This window comes from Coenobita brevimanus, chromosome 8, assembly GCF_032717465.1.
Source record: "Coenobita brevimanus isolate Jiangsu-jjx chromosome 8, ASM3271746v2, whole genome shotgun sequence".
In the NCBI taxonomy this organism is placed as follows: domain Eukaryota; kingdom Metazoa; phylum Arthropoda; class Malacostraca; order Decapoda; family Coenobitidae; genus Coenobita; species Coenobita brevimanus.
Window position 1 is genome coordinate 38022732 of NC_136961.1, and position 23288 is coordinate 38046019.

Genomic DNA, 23288 nt, shown 5'->3' on the forward strand with positions numbered 1-23288 from the left:
TCTACACGATAAGCAAAAAAAACACACACAAAAAAACAATATGTATGTTAGGGCCCTGGGAATAAACATTCGGGAACATACATCTCACTTCCTAACATCATAAGTCGAATGTTTACTAATCAATCTCTACTTGTTATACATCATTGGAATGAGAATTTTATTAGCTTTCGAACGCCAGAGGTCCCAGTTTGATATGAGGTATGGTTTTTGAGTAATAAGCGAAAAAGTAAAACCCATTTTTGACAGCCAACAGCTTTTTTGTTTTTCATTTTCGGGGAGCTCTAGCAACAAACTTTTCTCGGCACTGTTATGTTTGTATTTTATCATCCTATGCAGAATTCATTGGCTTTCATTTGAGCCAACAATAGTGATCCTAGGCCTCATATATTTCGAGATAAATGCGAAAAACTACGGCATACCCACGCCGTGTCGTGACTGTAGGGCAGTTTCCTGGCTTCCTCTAAGCTACTGCACGTATTTCACCAATTCCTTGTACACTAGATATGCACACTATATTCTCTGTCACTATTTTTTTAGTCCAATACTCACATTTGGTGCAGGGTAGAGGCAATATATTTGATTAGAATCAATAGCACAATCTTCGTTGGGCCAACGTATGGTAATGACCAGGAATGTTTCACGAACACCAAATTTCCTATTGCAAACACCAAATCTAATCACAACAATGCCCAAACAATATCCTCAAGCACTAATGGTATAGTGAAATATGTTGCACAGCCAGGATGGGGGTAAGAATGGAAATTTAAAGGGCCAAACCGCACATTACCTCCCCCACTCACAGCTCATTTGTTACTGAATAACCTGTCTGCTCTCTTGCCGGTATTGGGACCCACAGTTGATAACTCATTACTTTTGATGAGCAGCAGCTATTCTATGACGCCTCCAAAAATGACGCTGATTGGCCAAAAACTTTTTCTCTGATGAAAGTGTTTATGCTTTAATGACAACAAAAGCACCAATGAGTATGGGCGCAGCCACATCCTAATGACAATGAACGCGTCAATGCGCGCAAAGGGGTTAAGTGCCAGTATTAAGTCAAATAAGGAAGTTTTCAAAGGAGATTAGTACCATTGGTAAGACCTATATTCCAATGAAGGCACCAAATGAAAATGAAAATTATATATATATATATATATATATATATATATATATATATATATATATATATATATATATATATCACAGAGTGGTAAATGTTGCTCCTTAGTATGTATTAGATGTTTGCAGAAATAGGGAATGCTATTTAAGGTGGTGGAAGAGCCTAGGGGCCTAAATTTCATTTCAGTTTTAGTTTCAATGCGGTTTAATGTCAGTTCACTGTCAGTGTGGCCTAGTGAAGACAGTATAGCTCCGGTACTTGTCAAAACAGTGAAGTGTAGCTGGCAAGAATTATGTTTAACTATCTGGTGGATAAAGATTGTGAACTTGAGAAGCCAGAGTTTATTTACCATGACTGGGCCGATCTTGTTGCACACCAAAAGGCTCACCATGGAAAGAACAACTTGCTGGGGAACGTCCTTCCTATACTTAACTACTTTTGTTGGAACCTGTGGCAGTGTGGGGCGGAGATGTAACAGTGGTGTCAGGAGTGTGGATCATTATAAAAGTGCTGCAGTGAGTCTAATCTTCGACATGGAGCATGGGTGTGTGCAGACAAGGAGCCAAGCTAGGCAGGAGGAGGAGGTGTCCCTGGTTGCAGTCATAAAGTTATTACAGGCACAAAGTGTACAACTACAAGCACAAAGTGATGAACAGAAAGAGCTCATGAAAGAACTCAGTGAACAGTTACAAGAACAAAGTATACAATTACAAGCACAAAATGAAGAACAGAAAGAGCTCAAGAATGAACTCAAAGAACAGCAAGAGGCACAAAGAGAATAGCTACAAACACAAAATGAAGGACAGAAGGAACTCAGAGAACAACTACAAGAAAAAAAAAAGAACATCTAGTGGCACAATTTGAAGAACAGAAAGAACGATATGAATGACCTCAGGAGGCATTACAGGAGCAACAGAAGGAGTTGCAACTGAGGATGCAAGGACCGCTAGACGTTTTCATGGGGAAAATGAAGGAAGAACAGCAACAGTTGATGGAAGAAAATTTTCTGAGCTGCAGCAGCCGAAGTGTGAGGTAAGCAGTTATGTGATGAAGTGCAGACAGCATGTAGACGACCAGTTGAAGATTTCTGAAGGAATTGTAATGGTGTGCAGACAGCATACAGATGAGCAGTTGAAGCATATAGTCGACCATGTGAAGATAATTAGTGAGAGAATTGAGGCTCTACAGAAATATTGCACTGCTGAGCCTCATGTTAGTGTACAAGGAGCATATAAAAAAATGGACAGTGTATGCTGAATCTTGAATCCCAAGTATCTAAAGGTGGCATTAAAGGGTTGAATGATCAGAATGCAGGAGTTTTGAGTCCTGGACTTAATTGTGATGCCCCAGTTTTTAGGCCCCAAACCATTGAAGTGCATGGCTATGATGGGGGCTCAGTTAAAAAGAAACCTCAGGAATTTGATGGCAAAGTATCTTGGGAAGCTTACCGGGCACAGTTTGAGTTACTCGCTGATCAGAATGATAGGCAGAGGGCAGTGCAGCTTATTACCAGCCTTAAGGGTGCTGCAATGGAGATTGTTGGGCAGATGTCAATGGAGGAAATGAACAGTTATTAGTCCCTAGTAGACGTGCTAGTGCAAAGATATGGGACCATGTAGCAGACTGAGGTTTACAAGGCAAGATTCCGGACCCATATATGGGCTCAAGGTGAATCTCTCCAGCAGCTTGCTCATGACCTGGAGAGTACGGCACACAAGACATACACTGGAACAGCATCTAACCTTTTGGCTATTCTTCTGAGGGACCAGTTCATTGATACTCTTGATAGTGCTGAGTTGAAAGTGTTAGTGAGGCAGGCACAACCCAGGAGCATGCAAGAAGCACTAGCCAGGGTTCTGGAATTTGAGTCCTATGTCAGGTCCAGTACGTCCACTTTTCAGGCAGGTCATAGTGCAGGATTCACGGCAAGAAAGGGGCAGGTATGTGAAGCATAAAAATTTTAAAGAAGTTGCTGGTAGTGTGAAAAGCCAGAATTTAGGAAAGAGGACTGCTACAAGTTGAAAAGGGAACGGGTGAAGACCAGAAGAGATTGCTTGTTGTGCTGGAAGCTGGGACACAGATGGAGGGTTGTTACAAATTGAAAAAGGAGAGAGAACATAGCGGTACAAGGAAATCTACAATTGTAACAAGCGGGTGTTGGACATGTGGTGAGGTGGGACACTTCAGTTCTGAGTGTCCAAAGAAGAAAAAAGAGGATAAGAAGAAGGCTGCAGCAGACCAGAAAGAAGCAGAAAACTACTGGAGACTGGTGTTAAATGGCTAACACTAGCCGGCTTTTCGCAAGTTGCCCCACCATGGAAAAAATGCAAGAGAACTGTGATTGACAGTGTGCGAGTCAATGGAAGAATAGACACCAAGAAGTGTTTCCTGGTGAATGATTCAGTCTCAGAGCAGACTTTTGTGAGCCTTGATGAGTTACATCGTTGGTATTTGCCTGAGTTATCATAACAATTGTGTGGCATAACTGGGCACTGCGCAGAACAGAGGGAACCCTTGGATGTCAAGATAGAAGTGGCAGAGCAAGAGGCCATGCTTCCATTCTACTTAGCAGAGGTAACGGATCCTTGCTTTCTTGGTGTAGACTATCTGATGTCCATGGGATGTGAGCTGGACTTCTGCTCCATGAAGCTGAAGGACTGAGGAAAGTCAGTTCCTGTCACAGCAGTATGACATACCAATTCTGGTAGTGAGGGGAGAGTGCTCCACACTACAGTGAAACCCCCAAGATCAGAACTATTGCTCCTGTACAAGGTGAGTGGCTCTTTTGACAGCTGTCTAGGGGTAGTGGAGCACTATGTACGGTGCAAGATGAAGGCCAGAGTAATGGTGGCGAGAACTTTGGTGAAAACAGGTGCAGGTGAAGTGCCGGTTGTGGTGGCCAGTTTTTCCTGTGAGCCACAGAAAATCAGTGAGGGAGAAATTGTGGGACTGTGCCAGGTAATGGATCCTGAGTGGCATCAGAGGGAGGCCTGTAAAAGGACTGTAGTCAAAGAAGATGGGAGTCTGCCAGACCACTTACAACACCTGTTTTCAAGGAGTTGCCAGTGTCTGAATGACTCACAAGTGTGGCAGTTAAGGCAACTGGTAGTGAAGTTTGCTGATGTCTTTTCCACCAGAGACCGAGACCTGGATGCACAGATCTGGTAGAACATTGTATCAACACCGGGGTTCACAGCCCAATTAACCCTTTCACATCAAGTGGCACATCAGTGTGCCACCAAGGAAATGTCTGTAGCTATCGGGTGGCACATACATTTTCTGGCCTTTCTATATTTGTGCGCCAGTTCTGGAGGCCCAATAGTGGTTCAGTATTAGGAGGTGGAAAGACTGAAGAGTTGTCATCACGGCAGGACCATTTTATTGTCTATTAATTTCGTCACGTACGAGAAATGTGTCGAGGCATGCAGTATGAGATGTTTTGCTGCCGCGGCAGCTTACTCGGATCTGATGGAAGCAATGTCTGATGAGTCAGATTACGTTGTCAGAAGAAAGTGAGAGTGAAATTGAAAGTGCTACTATAAAAGAAAAAAAACAACAACTTTAAGTTTATCATTATACCAAATGGCATATGTCTGGCAGTGGAGGAACTCCACTACCACAGGTTTTGACAGCTCTCCACACAGGTAATTTATTTTTTTTCATCATGTTTGAAATCACTTTACTCAGGAAATTGTGGTCTGTTTTATGGTGTTCAGTATTTAATCAAAACAATTGTCTTTATATATCTCAAACACCATTGTGTTGGACATCCAGCCAAAAAATATATACACCCCAGGTGAAAGGGTTGAACAGCAAGCTCAGAGGATAGCGCCAGCTCAACAGCAAGAAATGGAAAAGGTGATGGAGAATCTCCAAAGTCAAGCTGTGAAAGAAAAGTTCAGCAGTCCTTGGGCATCAGCAGTTGTTCTGGTAAGGAAGAGGGATGGCTCAGTGAGGTGCTGTGTGGGTCATCGGGCCCTGAATTAAATGACCATGAAGAATGCATACCCCTTGCCAAGAATAATTGACACTGGAGTTTTGTCAGGTGCCAAGTGGTTTTCCACACTAGACATGAAAGCATTATGTCACCAGGTCAAGGATGAAGAAAAGAACAAGGAGAAAACAGCCTTTTCATAAGAACGGGGTTTATGGCAATTCAGAGTTATACCATTTGGCCAATATAATGCCCCAGCTACTTTTGAGCATCTCATGGATCGAATACTGGAAGGCCTGCATTGGCAGAGAGCTCTCATCTATCTTGATAATGTCGTTGTGTTTGGACAGACTTTTGACCAGGAATTGGAGAGGCTGTCAATGGAATTCACCATGATCTAAGTAGTGCACCTCAAGCTGAACCCCAACGAGTGCTACTTGTTTCATAAGGAAGTAAAGTACCTGGGACACATTGTAGGCAAGGGCAACATCCTTACAGATCCATAGAAGGTGGCAGGTGTGAGATACTGGCCAGTTCCAACTTGTGTGAAGGAACTACGAAGTTTCCTTGGCTTGTGTGCCAACTATCAGCATTTTAGCAAGGACTTTGCAACGATAGCTGCACCTCTGCACAAGTTGCTGGGGAAGAGGCAGAAGCTGACGTGGACTGCAGTGACTCAGAAAGCCTTTGATGAACTCAAGCATGCATTGGGAAGCTCTCCAGTGTCACCATACCCAGATTAGAGTCAGCCATTCATCCTGGACTGTGACACTAGTGACCAAGGCACTGATGGAGTCTTGTTGCAAAAGAAGGATGAGAAAGAGTATGTGGTGGCGTATTACAGCAAGAAGCTCAGCCCACCAGAGCGGAACTACGGTGTGACCCGTAAGGAGCTCTTGGCAGTGATGAAGAGCTTTGATTTCTTTCATCCTTACTTGTATGGATCGTACTTCATCATCAAGACAGACCATGCACCAACCAAGTGGCTGAAGTCATTCAAGAATCCAGAAGGACAACTGGCACGCAGTCATGGGAAGTTGGACCAGGACAACTATGAGGTGGAGCACCATCGTGGGTGGGTACATGGCAATGCTGATAACTTGGATCATCGGCCTCATGACCCAGATTGCATGCAGTGTAGTATAAAAGATTATCGTAGCAAGAAATGCAGCTGTACAGCAGTGATAGGGGCAGTGTCAGATGAAGAAGACCTGAGGGACGAAGCAGATTTACAGACAGTGCTTGAATTGCTGCAGTGGAGTACAGTTCAACCACCTTGGAAAGAGGTTTCGAGGTTCAATCCTGTGAATAAGATCTACAGGAGTCAATGGGACCTTCTCCATTTGAACAGAGAATTACTGGAGTGTCAGTGGGAGACACTCGATGGCCTCAGCAAGTATTGGCAACTGGTGGTTCCGAAGAAAATGAGGTCCAAGATCTTGGATGAGTCCCATAACCAGATCATTAGTGGGCACCGAGGAGTGAAGAAAACCATAAATCAGCTGCAACAGAGGTTCTACTGTACTGGCATGTGGCAGGATGTTGAAGAGTGGTGTCGGGCCTTTGATGTATGCTGTGCTAATAAGGTACCCAAGAAACGTGGTTGTGTTTCTCTTCAGCTGTACCAAGTGGGTGCACCAATGGAAATAGTAGCAGTGGACATTGCTGGACCTCTGCCACTCAATGAGAGTTGAAACCAGTATATTTATGTCACCATGGACTACTTCACAAAGTGGCCAGAAACCTATGCCATCCCCAGTCAAGAGGCTGCAACTGTTAATCAAGTGTTGGTTAACCAGTTTTTCTGTTGTTTGGGGATGCCACAAGAATTACATTCAGACCAGAGTAGAAACATTGTCTCCTGTGTTCCATCAGTGCTGCAAGTTACTGAGTATTAAGAAGACCAGGATGACCTCACTAAGCCCATGCTCAGATGGGATGGTGGGGAAATTCAACTGGACCCTTGGGCAAGAATTGGCCAGGTACTGTGTGGAGGGATAGAGGGAATGAGACCAGAAATTACCTGCATTGCTGATGGCATATCTTTCTGCATCTGATGAGTTTACCAACTACACCCCTGCAAAACTGATGTTGGGCTAAGAGTTACCAGTTGACCTGTTAATAGGAAGACCACCTGGTGAAGAGCTGCCTACCGACACCTCCAGCTATGTGAAGCATCTCCAGGAAAGGCTGGCTGAGGTACATCATCAAGTGCAAGGAGTCCCGAAGTTTTCAGGTAAAGTGATGCAGCACAAGTATGATGCCAAGGCAAGTGGGGTAAGCTTCAATGATGGTGACAGAGTTTGGCTGTACTATACTCAGCAGAAGAAGAGGCAGTCAGCAAAGCTGCAAAGCCTGTGGTATGGGCCCTACATTGTGATGGACCGCCTGTCAAATGTATCGTACCGAATTCGGGGAGGCAGGAAATCTCGCCCAAAGGTGGTACACGTGAATCATCTGTGGCAGTACCATGGACCAGTACAGTGCAGCTGGGACATCTCCGAGGACTCGTGCTCTCCCTAGCCAAGGATGTTGAGGTGGATCAAGGAGCTGAAGTACAAGAGGAGAGTGACAATTTCTCGGGAGAAGAAATGAATCAGGAGGAGGACCAAGTCATTCCAGGAGGAGTGGACTGTGTGGTGGAGCAGGGACAATGTCGGAAGCAGCTTGGGAGAAGGCCTGATAAAGAAGGATTTTTTTGTGTACAATTAGGTTTTTCATCAGGATTAATGATTATGTGAGTAAGTACTCTGTAGTTTTGTCAGGATGACAAAATGACAAGGGAGGGCGTAGTGTTGAGAAGCGGGATTTGCCAGATAAGAAGTACTGGAAGGTTCTCAGTACTTCTCGTATTATCAAGTTAGGTGTCAAAGTTGCCAGTTAGCCTGCTGTGTGTGAGTGGTGGCATTTTGTAAAGTTATGCATAAAATTTTGTTCTTTTTCTCTATAATGTTTTATATATGTGATTGTTAAATAAAGTAATTTTGTTTCAGTTGCATGCTAAATATTTTAGAGTGTTACTTAGTGTAAGAAAAGTCTGAAGTATTCTGAAGGCCTGTGAGTGGTAACTGTTGCTCCTTCGAGTATGTACCGGTACTTTGGAGAAATAGGAAAGGCTACTTAAGTAGGTGGAATAGCCTAGAGGACTCAATTTCGTTTAAGTTTTAGTTTCAATGAAGTTCAGTCTTAGTTCACTGTCAGTGTAGCTTAGTGAAGACATAATGGCTCAAGTACTTGTGAGAGCAGTGAAGTGTAACTAGCAGTCATTAAGTGTAATTATTGGTGAATAAAGACCGCGAACTTGAGAAGCCAGTGTTTATTTACCACACCTGAGCCGATCTTGTTGCACAGTGAAAAGCTAACCATAGGAAGAACAGCTCACTGGGGAGCCGGAGAGTGTGATAGCTCAGAGGTAGGGTGCCGGGCTTGAGACATGAGGTCGAGAGTTTACGCCCCATCCGGGTGGCTGCCGTGCTGGGAGGGGTAGCCCTTTCCCGTTATCCTAGCATGGCTATATGATCTAGTAAGGTCTAGCTTGGGGGATTATTTTTCTTATTTTAGTAACCTGGAACCACACTTCCTATGCTGAACTACTGCTGTTGGAGCCTGAGACAGTGTGGGATGGAGTTGTAACACACACACCTACACACACACACATTCATATATATATATATATATATATATATATATATATATATATATATATATATATATATATATATATATATATATATAATGTCACTGAAAAGTTAAGACGTCTTTTGACAAGTTTTGTAAGGTTCTGAGTATTAGCTTTCCTTCTCCATGTCATCATTATCATCATCCAAACCTATTTTTCCTCCCCAAGTTGGGGTGAAGACAGCTAATATAAATAATGAGATGACTGTTCCTTCCTACACAAGTGGACGGACGCACTTTGTATTTACTTCAGGGAGTCAAGCAGGTGACAAGAGAAAGACTCCGTGCCTAGTTAATCCTGCTGCAGGACCGCTTGCAAGAACTTCTCTCACTGGCTGAGCGAGAATCAGGCGGCGTGGCATTGTTTAGGATGGCATAATTTATGGCCTCACCTTAAGAACCTGGAAGTGAATCTGGCTCCAGACCTTGATTTTGTTTCTCTTTTGTTACATTGCTTCCCGGAAAGAGCACCTTTTTTTCTTGTCTACACCCTTTGGCTTCCTTTTTGCATACATAAAAGATGAAATAAAGGTCTAAGACTGAATGACTTTGAAAGATGTCGGGATTAAGCAGTGCTGAGTGGTCTTTTAGAACTGGAGACTGGAAGATTGCTAACTACTGGAATAGTATTAAATACTCTAGCCATACCCCCCCCCCTTTCTCTCTCTCTTTCTCTGTCCCCTTGCAGAACGGTATTACTTAAGAAACTTTTGTTGGAAGAAATGTGGTGAAGAGCGCACCAATCCTCTTTCTGGCGTCCATGTGGCCACCCGCAGCGGCTGAGTGTCTGGACTGGTGAACGGGAACATTGAGTACACGCTTACCCTGTACACCAAACAGGGAATAATGGAAATGGTTAAGCTGTACATAAGAAAACAAACCATTAGTGCACGTTAATTGGTAAACTTTCCACCAAATATCCTGTAGCGTTATTGACTCACTCTGCCCAACAAACAACAATTACTGTAACTGGTGAAACCTATACAACACACAGCAATTACTGGAAGTAGTTAAACCTGTAAAAAACGATTGCCATAGCTAGATAGCCCTGGACACCACACAACGAGTATTGCAAGAAGTTCGTCCAGAACAAAAAACAGATAATGTAAAAGGTTAACCTTGTTCTGTACAATATCCATATTTCGAGCAGAGGGCAGTGTCACTGTGTTGCGGAGGTCTAGCTATCCAACAATAATGCATCACATTTACTTGGCCATTTCAGCAAATGTGTGCCACAAGTGTAGAATGATCCTGGCCTCTGCTGCACACTAATATTGTCCCTGGTGTAAATGTGGTCACCTGTACAAAGCAACGAGTACAGGTAGTACTTATTATGGAGCACGTTCTAACTAGTATAAGAGGTTTCATGGCAACTCTTCCTTATCGATATATATATATATATATATATATACAGTATATATATATATATATATATAAATATATATATATATATATACGAAGTATATATATATATATATATATATATATATATATATATATATTACACGAAAACATTTTATTGTCATTTATACAGTTTTAGTATCGACGAAATTTGAATTAGTAACATACATCGGTATAGGTCTTTGTCATTCTTTTGCGAAGTCAGACTTCATTTCAAGCATTCTGAACAAAAGTATCAAAATCAAGATGTTTGTGGGTTTTTCTTCGCAAGAGTTAAGGATGTAAGTACAGTGATAACTTTAAGATCTCTCCAGAAGTACTCTCCTCCATTACAGAATAGGACATTAGTGTATCTGTAGGTTATTCACAGATTCTGGATTACTCAGTGTCATCATTGCCAAGGTTTGGGTCAAACGTCTGGCAAGTGCACTAGAAGAACAGGTGAACTTTTTTTTTTTTTTTAACCAATAAATCCAGACTGCAGCAATGTGAACTCTCAAATGTGGAAACTGCTCTTCCACAAGCCCATTTTGCATCTAGCAGACATACTCTGTTCTGATTTTCCAAAGGAAAAGATCCAATTGAAAACATCAGAGCCATGATTCTGCAAGGATTATAAGTCAAAGTCACCCATTTTCACAACAATCCTTAACGCGGGAAGTATTGTCAAGACAGAAAATCAATTCTTCGTGTGATCACATGTTTTGCTTCATCATATCATGCTGCATTACCCCTACCATCCGCATGACTTACATTAGATCGGAGTCCATTGAACTGTTTACTTCACTATGGGAGGCTATGCCTCATCTTGGAAGCTGACACACTGCGTGTGTGTATAATATCAAGTCAGTATGACTCAAGATCAGTCAGTCATAATTCCTTGGGAGCAAGATTATTTTTATTTTTATGCAAGGAAGAAGGAACCAAAGGCCAAAGGCCTTGCCAAAGGCAAATTGCTCCCTCCAAGAAAAAAAAAAAAACAAGGTAACAGAGCCAAATTCTAGATCCATTCATTTCGAGATACCTGGACACATTGCGTTTGAAAGACTGGAGATCGTAGGCAGTAGGAAAAACAGAGAGGGAGACAGTTCCAGATTTGACCTGTTGCAGCCGTGGCTCAGTGGGTTAGAGGGCTCCGCTCTGACCGAAGGGTCGGGGGATCGAATCCACCTAAGGGTCATTGGTAGACATCAGGAAGGACATCCGGCCATAAAATGCTACACGCTCCAGTCCAAAAGTCCTCTACCCAGAGGCCACGCCTTAACCCTTCGGGGATACCTGGCGTAAAACCAAAATAAAAAAAAACATGAAGGACTGGGAGTAGAAGTTAACTCTTGCATCAGAGAGCTGGACAGAAATGGGAAGAGAGTTTGCTGCCAGACGGGTGCCGCGTGCACGCTGTGGTGGTAGAGAGATGCAAGCAGACATTTCAGAGAAGCAGTGACCACGGAAGCTGCGATAGAAAGAGAGATAAAGATGCAACAGTGTGGCGAAGAGACAGAGGATGAAGGGAGCCAGTAAGAGGAGGAGAGATAATAAGATGAAAAGCCTTTGACTCCACCCTACTGAGGAGAACTTTGTATGGGGAGCCTCCCCACACATGAGAGTTGTACTCCACACGGGGACGAATAAACCCATGTATAAAGTCAACATTTGTGCAGGGGTAAGGAAGGTACGGAATTGGCTTAGCACACCCAATCTCCTGGAAGCAGATTTTACACGGGAGGTAATACATTCTTTCCAAGACAAATACCGAGAGAATGAAACCCCAAGTATGTTTAAAGATGATGCAGGATTGAGCTGTATTTTGTCAAATATTAGAGGGTGCTACCGGAAGATTTTGTCGGGTTAACAGAACTGAGTTTTTGATGCATTAAAAACAACAAGTCACTTTCACCCCATCAGAGATTTGAGCCAAGTCAGACGTTAGGTGTGCCATAGCCTCATCTCTTGTGTGTTGAAGCAGCTGCTGAGATGGACGTTGTGAGAAGCGAATGAGAAGGTGAAGGGTGGAATCATCGGAGTATGAGTGGATAGGGTTAGACGTACTGCTTAGAAGGTCATTGATGAATAAAAGGAAGAGAGTTGGTGATAGGACAGCCCTGAGGAACACCAATATAGACAACTCTAGAAGAAGAACAGTGGCCGTCTACAACAGCAGCAACAGAACAACCAGAAAGTAAGCTAGAGATGAAGGCACAGATACAAGGATAAAAACCATAAGAGAGCAGTTTGGAAATTAAGGAATTATGCCAAGGACTCGAATGAAAGCCTTTGAGATGTCAAGCGCAATGACAAAGTCTTCTTCAAAGTCTCGAGTGGAGGATGAACAGGAGTCTGAAAGTTAGGTGAGAAGATCACTACTGGAGCCTCTCTGGTGGAACCCGTAATGACGATCAGAAAGGTTGTTATAGGAAAGATGCTTATTTTATTTTTTTTTTTTTAAGAATAGACTTGAAAACTTATGAAATACAGGATGTTAAAGTAATTGTGCGATAGTTAGAGGGGTGGGAATGGTCACTCTTCTTTGGGACAGGCTGAATGAGAGCAAACTTCCAGCAAGAAGGAAAGATGCAAGTTGATTGACAAAGACGAAAGAGTTTACCTGGTCAGGGTAAGGCACAGAAGCACAGTTCTTGAGAACAACAGGAGGGACTCACTCAGGACCATATGCCTTGTTAGTATTGATGCCAGTGATGGCAGAAAATACTTTAGTTAAAGAAATTTTAATGTCAGCCATGAGGAAGTCAGAGGGGGGGAAGAGATGGAGGGACAACACCTAAATCGCCTAAGGTGGAACTGGAGGAGAAAGTATGAGTGAAGAGTTCTGTTTTATCAGACATAGCTACAGAGCCATCAGAGTAGAAAAGAGGAGGGAAAGATGATGAAGTAATGTTGCTAGAAAGGTTATTGGCAAGGTACCAGAAAGAACTGGAAGAATTCAAGTTGGATAGTTCAGAGCATTTAGTACAGATGAAATTATGTTGAGCAGACCGAAGAACAGACTTGGCAGAAATATTAAGATGAGATTCAGGGGTGGGTTGGCTCCTGTACCTTTTGTTGGCCCTTCCGTGTTGTCGACAGAATTAGAAAAAGCGTGATTAAACCAAGTTTTTTTTCCATTAGTCAATGGATATGAGAAAGGAATGCAAGCTTCCATGCCCGAGAGAATAACCTCTGTAATCCGCAAAGCACACTCAGATGGCTCTCGGCCATAGAAGCAATAATCATTCCAGGGAAAAATCAAAGAAGTACTGTCTGAGGGCCTTCCAATCAGCAACTCCAAATTGCAAAAACCCATGTTTCATTGGAGGGTCCCCAGGCCTTGATGGAGCTGTAGGACAGGTTATAGTAATAAGGTTGTCATCGGAGGAGCCCAACGGGGGGAAGATTTACAGCGTAATCAGAAGGATTAGTTAAAAGGAAGAGGTCAAGTATTTTGGAACTCTTTCCAAGGTGGGCAGAGATACGGGTAGGGTGCTGTACAAGCTGCTCTTTGTCATTAAGGATAGAAAAGATGTAGGTGTTCACCAGGTGGATCAGTGAGAGGAGAGGAGAGCCGAAGGTGGTGGTGAGCATTGAAGTCTCCTAGAATGGAGATTTCAGAGAAAGGAGAAATGGATAGTATGTGTTCCATCGTAGTAGTAAAATACTCGAAGAATTTGCCATAGTCAGTAGAATTAGGGGATAACTAACCAGCACAGACATATTTAGTCAGAGAATGACAGGAAAGCCAAAGCCAGAGAGTAGAGAATTCAGAAGAATTAAGCTAAGGAACACGAGAGCAAGATAAGTCTTTACATACATATATACCACAGCCACTTTTGGCTTTGAAATTAGTATTAAGTAGGAGGATACAGAGAAGGACTTGCTATTAGTTGCCTAAGACAGCTGAGTCTCAGTTAGGAAGAGAAGGTGTGGTTCTGAGGAGGAGAGGTGGTGCTCAACAGAGAGAAAGATAGAGGAAAGGCCACGAATGTTGCAGAAATGAAGAAATAAGTCAGGATGACTAATCTTAATCAAGAGTTCAAGACTGTTTTTCGTACAGAGTTTTAATATTCACGAAAACAGGCATCAATTCAGTAGTCTATGTGTGTTATTAAATTAGTCATGAACGTTTGATTTTTTTTCTCTGTGAGAACGCTTCATAGCATTGTTTGCCCAAATAACTGATAACACCCGTCTGGAGCGAGATAAATATTGGCCGTCTTAATATTAGTTCTTTTGCACCAAGATGAATGATTATATTTTTTAAAAGTAAACTCAGATTCGATATTTTCTGTCTGACTGTAACTTGGCTGTATAAATCTGACATAGATAATGTTCGTATTTGTTTGCCTACGACACATTCTTTATTAAGTGTTGCAAAGTCTGTTGCTGACCATCCGAGTGTCAGTGTAACACTCATCTACTTCATAGTACTGATGAGTGTTTAGTACACAGTAAGCGAATTTGACCCATTCTTTTTAATTTTAGAAAATTTAACAAATATCCATCAAAAAAACTTAAAACTACAACTGTGTATCAACGAGGCTATTAAAGTACAGATCGAGGATTCATGGAGGGGTTTGGTCAGTTTCTGAAAACATTTCTTCTTAAACCTTTTGTATTGTTTGTCTGTGATTTTGTTACTGGATTGACAACCCATAGTTTAGACATTTTCTTCTAAATTCCTTGAATTCACTGACCAGAAATTTTTCTGATCATGTCTCGTGACACGTCTCGATGTCCGTCATGTTACGGGACACGTTCTTGATTTTAGTTTATCCCTTATTGACTCAAGTCATATATGGAATGTGGAAGCTGATACAATCAATCTTTCAGGCTCTCTCCATGCTTTGATGACTTTTGGTTCTGAAATCCCTAAACTCTCGTTTTATGGCAAGATTATTAGGTTGAGAAACTGCAGGAACACTGATCACCATCGGATCTGTTGTGATGTAGATCAACAATTCAACCCAATCAATATTCTTATTTTTTTTCTGACTATTTAATGAAGACACATGAAAAATCTGCTGAATTCCATCTTTGATCATTGTTCAGAAACTGATATAACATTATTACTGTACTTGGTCCATCCATTACTCCCCTCCATAGACAACGTAGGAAATCAAAACGTTGATGGTGCTCGCAACGAACAGACCCTGTTTACATAATACATTATAAATTCTGCATTGCCTTAGACCATGTTCTCCAATATGGACGGAATGCATCCAGTATATACAGAAAAAAATACAGAAGTTAAAACTCGGATACATCAGTCTTTTGTTACATCTCGAGTTACACTGATAATGTGATTTTTACTTAAACTTTTACCTGACTTCCGGTGTCTCGTCGTTGATGATAGCTAGGAGTGAGTTGGTGCGTGAAAATGTCTTGTGAAGGTGGTGGAGGGTGTGGAGGCGGTGGAGAGGGAGGCGAGTGAAGGCGAGCAGTCTTGTTGTTTGGATTTGAAGGAGGTGGCTCTTGAAGGAGGACTCAGCGAAAGCAGCAAGGAAAGCTGGGCTGTCACTCCCAACCACCACAGTCACACACCACTCCACCTCACGCAACTAAGGACATAATCATCAGTATCTGGTTGTGAACAATAATCACTGCAACTGCTGGACTGTCAAAATCAATAGTTCGCTCACGTAGCTCTGCTGGCTACGGCGAAGATGTATGTGAAAATCTGTGAAGGCATAGCAGTGTGAAGCAAACAAGAGATACGAGAATAACTAGCATTACATTACCTTATCCCACACACAAAGAAGCCCAGTTTACAATGCCTCTGACTCTAAGGACGAATGTTAACCGAGTCCAAAAATACCTATCCTAAGAAAACCACGTAACTTAATCCAGGGGCGTAGCCAGAAAGTTCACAAGGGGGGGGGTGGAGGCGGGAAGAAGATGTCCATAGCTACTTTAACAGGTGGTGGGAGGTAAGCGAAGCGAGCCTCTGCAGCTGGGTGGGTCTGAGGGGGGCGCTCTGAGCCCCCAGGAAAATTTTTGAAAATCAAGTACTTTTAGGGGCTTTCTGAGGCCTATGATGGTATGTATTGGGATATTTAGATGATAACTCATTATAGTGAATATGGCGAAAAATAGAGCAAGAAGATGATTTTGGCTATAAAAAAAAAAATTAATGATCTTTATGGAAAAAATGAACAATAATGGATCTGGGAGAGTCATCATCCCTCTCACTCTCTCTCTCTCTCTCTCTCTCTCTCTCTCTCTCTCTCTCTCTCAAGTGATTTATTTATTTGTTTATTTATTAATTTATTTACTTATCCATTTATCTATTTGTCAAGATTTATTAATAACTAGCCTCATATGATTTCAAGACCCCCAAGGGGGGGCGCCTCCTCCGCACCCCCTCTTTCGCTACGCCCCTGCCTTGACCTAATAAAAGTAGATTCTAGGCCTACTTTGTGCTGAACTGAGCAAACTTATCATTATCCAACTTATCTAAACCTATCAAAACCACCAAAATTAAAGTAATCCTACTTAATGTCGTCACTGATCAACCCAGCAACCACCTCCTAACCTAATGAAATGTTTATTTATTTAACTGGATACACCAGCTAACTTAAACTGAATGTATCAAACTCACCTAATCTACCCTGAAATAATCTAACGTAAACTAGCCTAACAAAGCCAGTTAACCTAGCCTAACCTAATTCAGCCCAGCATAACCACCTACCCACCCTTACCTGTTCTATGCTAATCTAACGTAAAATTCAATAATATCATTTAATTTAATAAAATCATCAAACTTACTGAACCAGACAGTATCTCAAATAGCTTACCAAACATAACACGGCATGACCTAAGTATAAAAAAGTCTAATCTAATCTAACCTACTTTGACCAACTTAGCTACGCTAATCTAACTTGGTAGACGAGGTTTGATCATCTTAGGTTGGAGAGTTTTGTTTAGTTATTTATAATAGTAAATGTAATGGCTTGGGGGGGGAGTTATTTGGGGTCAAATGGTTTCGATAGGCTATTTGGTTTGGTCGGCATGGTTACGTTTCGTCTGGTAATATTTAGCTTATAGTTCGTGGCTTTGTTAGGTTAATTTAAGTGCATTGTTAAGCTTGGTGATTTTTTAAAGTTAATTATGCAGCTTTGTTACGCTCGGTTAAGTTTTAAGCATATGGTAAACAGGGCTAGATGACTTTTCAGTAGGTGGGTTTGTCGAGTTATTGTAGGTTAGGTTACATTAGGGAAAACTAAATAGATCAGGGTGACTTGGAATAGGTTAGGCTTGTTAAAGTTGGTTTGAGTGGGTTTTGTAGGTTAGGGTGGGTGTTCTTTGATTAATACTTATTAGGCTGCAATAGGTTTGATTGTGTGGTTCAGTTACGTTATACTATGCTTGTTAGATTAGATTAGAGTAGAATGTAAGATTAAATAGTTTGGTTCGGTGAAATTACGTGGTTCTCTTTGGATAAATTGTTTTCTAGGTTAACTTAGGTTAGTGTATGGTAGGATTGGTTGGGTTAGGTGATTCTGTTAACTACACTGTTTAGTGTTCGATTTTGTTAGGAAGATTTCTCCATGCTAGGTTAAGTTACTATATTTTAGGTTATGTTTTTCTCTTATAATAGCGTAGGCTAGATTAGGCTGTTAGGTGGCATTGTTAGTTTAAGTTAGCTTTGCTTAGGTTAAATTAGCTAGAAATGAAGTCAGTGAAAGTACAGAGAGGTTGGGTGATGAGGAAATGGAAAAAGTGAGTGCATTTATGTACTTGGGTAATGTGATGAGTAAGGATGGAGGCTTGGAGGATGAAGTGCTTGAAAGGGTAATACAAGGAAGAAAGGTTGCTGGTTCTTTGAAAGCAGTGACAAGAAACAGGGAAGTGAGCATGGACGTAAAAAAGTCGTTGCATGGTAGCATTGTGATACCAACTCTAACATACGGAAGTGATGCTTGGACCTTGTTGGAAGGACACAAGTTAGGAATGAGAACAGTGGAAATGACTTACTTGAGAGGAGCTAGTGCAGTTACATGGAGAGACAGACTGACACACGAGGAAATGAAGGAGCGTTGTGGTATGGATGTGGATGTGATAGAAAGTGTTAGGAGGAATACACTGAGGTGGTTTGGCCACATGGAGAGAATGGAGAGGAGAAACGGACAAGGAGAATGTATGTGAGTGAGGTGAAGGGGTAGAGAGAGAGGGGAAGGCCGAGGATGAGATGGGGGGATGGAGTGAAGATGCATATGCGATATGAGAGAGGGATGTGTGACCTGAGAGGAGGGCAATTAAATGGCGGGGGGACAGGTTGACATGGAGGCAATTTGTATGTGGCCACTCCTTACGTGATTAAGGCGTCTGGCAATAGGTAGATGTATTATAATCATGGCTTAGGGGAGATTGAAGTTGCTTGTATTTTTGTTGCTTTGCTTGGTTACTTTCAGTTAGGTAAGGTTGAATTAGAGTAGACTAGGTAAGATTAAGTGTGGCTTGATTGCTTGTTTTGCTTAGCTATGTTAGAGTGGGTTTGGGTAGGTTTACATGAGTTTTGGCTGAGTGTTTCAGAATGATTCTGCTTCCGATGTTTGGTGTATTGTTGGGTGAAGTTAGAAAAGTTAGATTAGGTGCATTAGGGTTAGATGAGGGTGGGTTGAATTAAGTAGTCAGGTTGGCTGACTTAAAGTTGGATGATTACGTTATGTTATGTTAGATATAATCTAATCTTCATTAAGCGTTCTGTAATTACTGGTTGAGAGAGACAAAGTTGATAGGCAGTGCCGAGAGGAAGTGTGAGGATGGAACGGGCGCATATTCTGGAATGGGTTAAAATAAGCAAGCATGGGAGGATGTATTTTAGAAAGGATATTGATAATATAAAATATTTACTCGAGTGTGGGATCCCGATTTATTACAAAGAAGACGATTATCTATATGTGCAAATATATGGTGTTTGTGTGCGTATGCATCACAATCAGACTATTAAGAAGGGCAAAAAGCCACAGTAAAATAACACATCACCACCCATTTTGCTGCTACTAACAGTTTGGTTTGTCAAAAATATACAAGGTGCTACCCAAAAGTTCCAGTATTTTGAATATTGTAGGAAAATTAGTTACCTTACCTCATAGTTCCCAATGTCGCCTTCGAAGTAGTCCCCTTGGGCATGAATACAGTGGTCCAAGCGTTTTTTTCCATGAGTCCATGCATCCCTGGAAGGCTTCAGGCGTGATGGTTTCGAGCACCTGCGATTCTATCTGGATCTCCTCGATGCCCTTTCAGTCGTAAGTTCAGTTTGGGAAACAGGAATAAGTTGCAGGGGTCAAGGTCAGGCGAACAGGGTGGGTGGGGAATGACTACCGTGTTAATGGAAGCCAGGAACTGCTGGACAGCAATTGATGTGTGGGTGGGGATGTTGTCATGATTCAGGGCCCAGTTCTTGTTCTTCCATTGTTCTGGACGTTTGTGGCGGATGTTCTCCCTCATACGCTGCAAAACTTCAGAGTAAAATTTTCCGTTGACAGATTGACCGGGTGGGACGACTTCCTTGTGAACAATCCCTTGGATATCAAAGAAAATGATCGACATCGACTTGACATTGCCACGAACTTGACGCGCTTTTTTCATCCTCGGTGAATTGGGAGACTTCCATTGCAATGACTGCTGCTTTGTCTCCGGGTCATAACTAGAAACCCATGATTCATCACCAGTTATGACCTTGGAGATGAAGGTGGCATCATCTCTGACCTGATTCTTGAGCTTCCTGCAAACTGCAATGTGATGTACCTTGTGCTCATCATTCAGCAGTCTTTTCACAAACTTTGCAATGATGCCTTTCATGCCCAACACGTCCGACAAAATGCGTTGCATGCTCCAGTACGACAGTCCAACGATATCACAAACATCATGGATAGTTCGTCTACAATCTGCAAGAATAACCTGATGAACATTTCCGACGTTTTCTGGTGCTGCTGCCGTTGATGGCATCGTCTTCAATGGACGTTCGTCCTTCCATGAACTGCTTGTACCAGAAAAATGTTCTGCTTTGGGACATGGCATTGTCACTAAAGGCTTGCTGATGCAACCAGTGAGTTTCTGCAGCCATCTTGTTGATCTTGAAGCAGAGCTTGATGCAAGTTTTTTGTTCTGTGAGGTCCTCCATTGCAAAATCACAAAACCACCTACACATCGCGTTACAGTAAATAGCGTAGCTCAACAACACGTCCACTCACAGACACGGCCGGGGCCACACTGACGCACAAGGGGTGCTGCTGACTCCTCCTAGCAGCAAAAAGCAAAACTGCAAACGGTTGGCTCCCTCTGTTCAAATTATTGGAACTTTGGGGTAGCACCTCGTAATTCGGTGATTATCTCGGTGTTTTCCTGACCTTGAAATAATATCCATATGTAATTGATAAGGATTAAACTGAAATCTTTAGTAGCTGAAATTAACAAAATATGCTACAGTTATTGCGACATTTTAATGATCAACCAATCATGTATCATAGCAGGTGATGAGAGGTATGTTTAGACGAATCTGCAGTTAGTCAGCACCAGGGTTGTGAGCGTTTGAACCAAAATGCTGCCATGCCGCCCAACCAATCAGTGGGCAGCTGAAAATATTGGCTGTCCAGTCCCTCTGTAGGGTCTCTACCTGCTACTAGCAACAACAGTTCCAAGCCGGAGACAGCTACAACATTCCAGAGCCTTCCCACATTATGTAGCACTTCAAACTCTGTAGCATACAAACTAAAATGAAATTACACAATTCAACAAACAGTTACATAAATAAAACATTATGTAGAAAAAGATAACAAAAATTGTTGCATACCTTTACAAAAAAAACAAACAAACAAACAAACTCTGCTCACAACAGCAGGCTAACTGGCAACTCTGGCTGGTAACAGAAATGCGAGAATTGTCAAAATACTCCAGCACTACCTAACAAGAAAATCCAGCTTCTTAACAATATGACTTCCTGATGATGTTCTGACTGATGTTTGACATTATAACTGCCTAAAGGTTTTCAGCTGTGTGATCTTAAGATGAAGATGACAATGTGAGTGCCTGATGTTTTTATTGTGCAAACTAATGACGATGACGATTTGTGTACAGAAAGCAAAATTTTAGGTCTATTATAGATATGGAATCTAGAACAAAAGTGAGCAGAGAGAGAGAGAGAGAGAGTTGTTAATATGGATGTGGATTTCCTGACAGAAATTGTGTCACACGTGACAAGACCAAAGGTTCCAGATGTTTTCCTGATCATTGCCTACTTCTCCCGTAAATTTATTTTTCTTTTGTCCCCAACTCCCAAACGGGGAATATCCCCCCTTTGGGAGTTCTTTTAAAATAACTGCATTCCACTTATTCGTGTCAAATTAGCGGTACTTTTCAACATATGGCTACAAAAAATCTAGTTGTGCTATGGAGATATTTATGGAGTTTGGGAAATGATTTCGAGATTTTCTACTTTAATGCGGCATATGCTAATTGTCTGGGGACGAAAATTCTTACCTTGCTCTTAAAAAGCACAGTTAAGGTGCCAAGAAATCATTTGATCATACACTGTATTAAAACTAAAAAAAAAAAAAATCAGAAGGGATTCTTTGGGCATTCAGGCTTATCTTTTTATCCCCCCCCCCTCCGCTCTCACGGCCATTTTTCCCACAAGAGGAAATTCACTGCCACTGGGAAACACCTGCTCTATTGGTTATATATATATATATATATATATATATATATATATATATATATATATATATATATATATATATATATATATATATATATGCCACATACATACAGTACACACACACACACACACACACACACACACACACACAATAAATATAGATAGATAGATATAGATAGATTACGGTATATATGGACACACACTGACATGGACACTGTTTTAATCCCAATCGTTAAAACACTTTTCACTTTTTTTTTTATGTCGCAGAGACGGGCAATGAAAATACGTTTCCAGATCCAGCCACACTGTTGCTTTATTTGTTAAGGTCATCCCTTAACAAAGCGTATCTTGATATCCCCATGGTCCAAATGATATCGTCTGGCGTTAGCTGGAATAAATTATGAGATGATACAACTATGAGAAGGCTAGTATTGTATAGGTTCCAAAATTAGTGCCCGTATGTTGTGGTGTGAGGGTTTGTGGCACCGTATACTGCCACTTGTGTGACCTATGAACTTCAGGTGAATAGATTACTTTACCTTTGATCAGTCATACATGAATCTGTTAGATCAGTATAAGGGTTTTTACCTGCCGTGCTTGGGCAACTGTTTGGGAAAGAAACCCATGCGTGATGTTTGTAACCAGTCCGTGAGGCAACTCGTACATACCAACTCCCCAGGGCGCTGGCACGGCAATCACATCCTGAAATTAAAATAACAAGCAGTCCCTGGTATGTCTTACACACACACACACACACACACACACACACACACACACACACACACACACACACACACACACACACACCGGCATTGCTTTACGGGACGCCTCTTCCCACTAAAGTCTGGTGGACAGATGAAGTGTTGTGGACAGACGTGTGGTAAACAAGGGTAGAAATGGGGCAGACAAAAGTATGATGGATAAAAGTATAGTAGACAGTATTATGATGGCGCAGGTGTGGTGGGTAGATGTGTAATGGATGTAATGTGATGGACAGGAACATGACATCATAACCATTTCCTCAACTCCCAACTTTAAAACGGGGTTCAGCCCTTGTCATGTACTGTACACAAGTCTATGCATATTTCATTCATCCATCTCTGTCTTCCATCATTCGCTTTGCTTCTTCAATTTCCTTAACATGTTTATTCATGCATTCAGTTAAAAAACAGACTTAGCATCCTTTGCTTCCTTTTGTCCTGAGACTCATCCTTTGTGTATCTTTTTCATCATCCTACCCTTATTCGTCCTCAGTAAATGACCACAGCATCGTCTACCTTTTACAGAGAGAGAGAGAGAGAGAGAGAGAGAGAGAGACAGACAGACAGACAGACAGACAGATAGATAGTTTTTTCACCTACAGTACACTCGATACAGATACTGTACAGTATTTTCCCCATTGCAGTTAATGTCACTTGTATCAGTGGCAGAAGAAGATATTGCTACAGTTCCGTATCCTTTCCACAGCAGTCCTTTCTGACAAAATTTTCTAGTGTTAATCT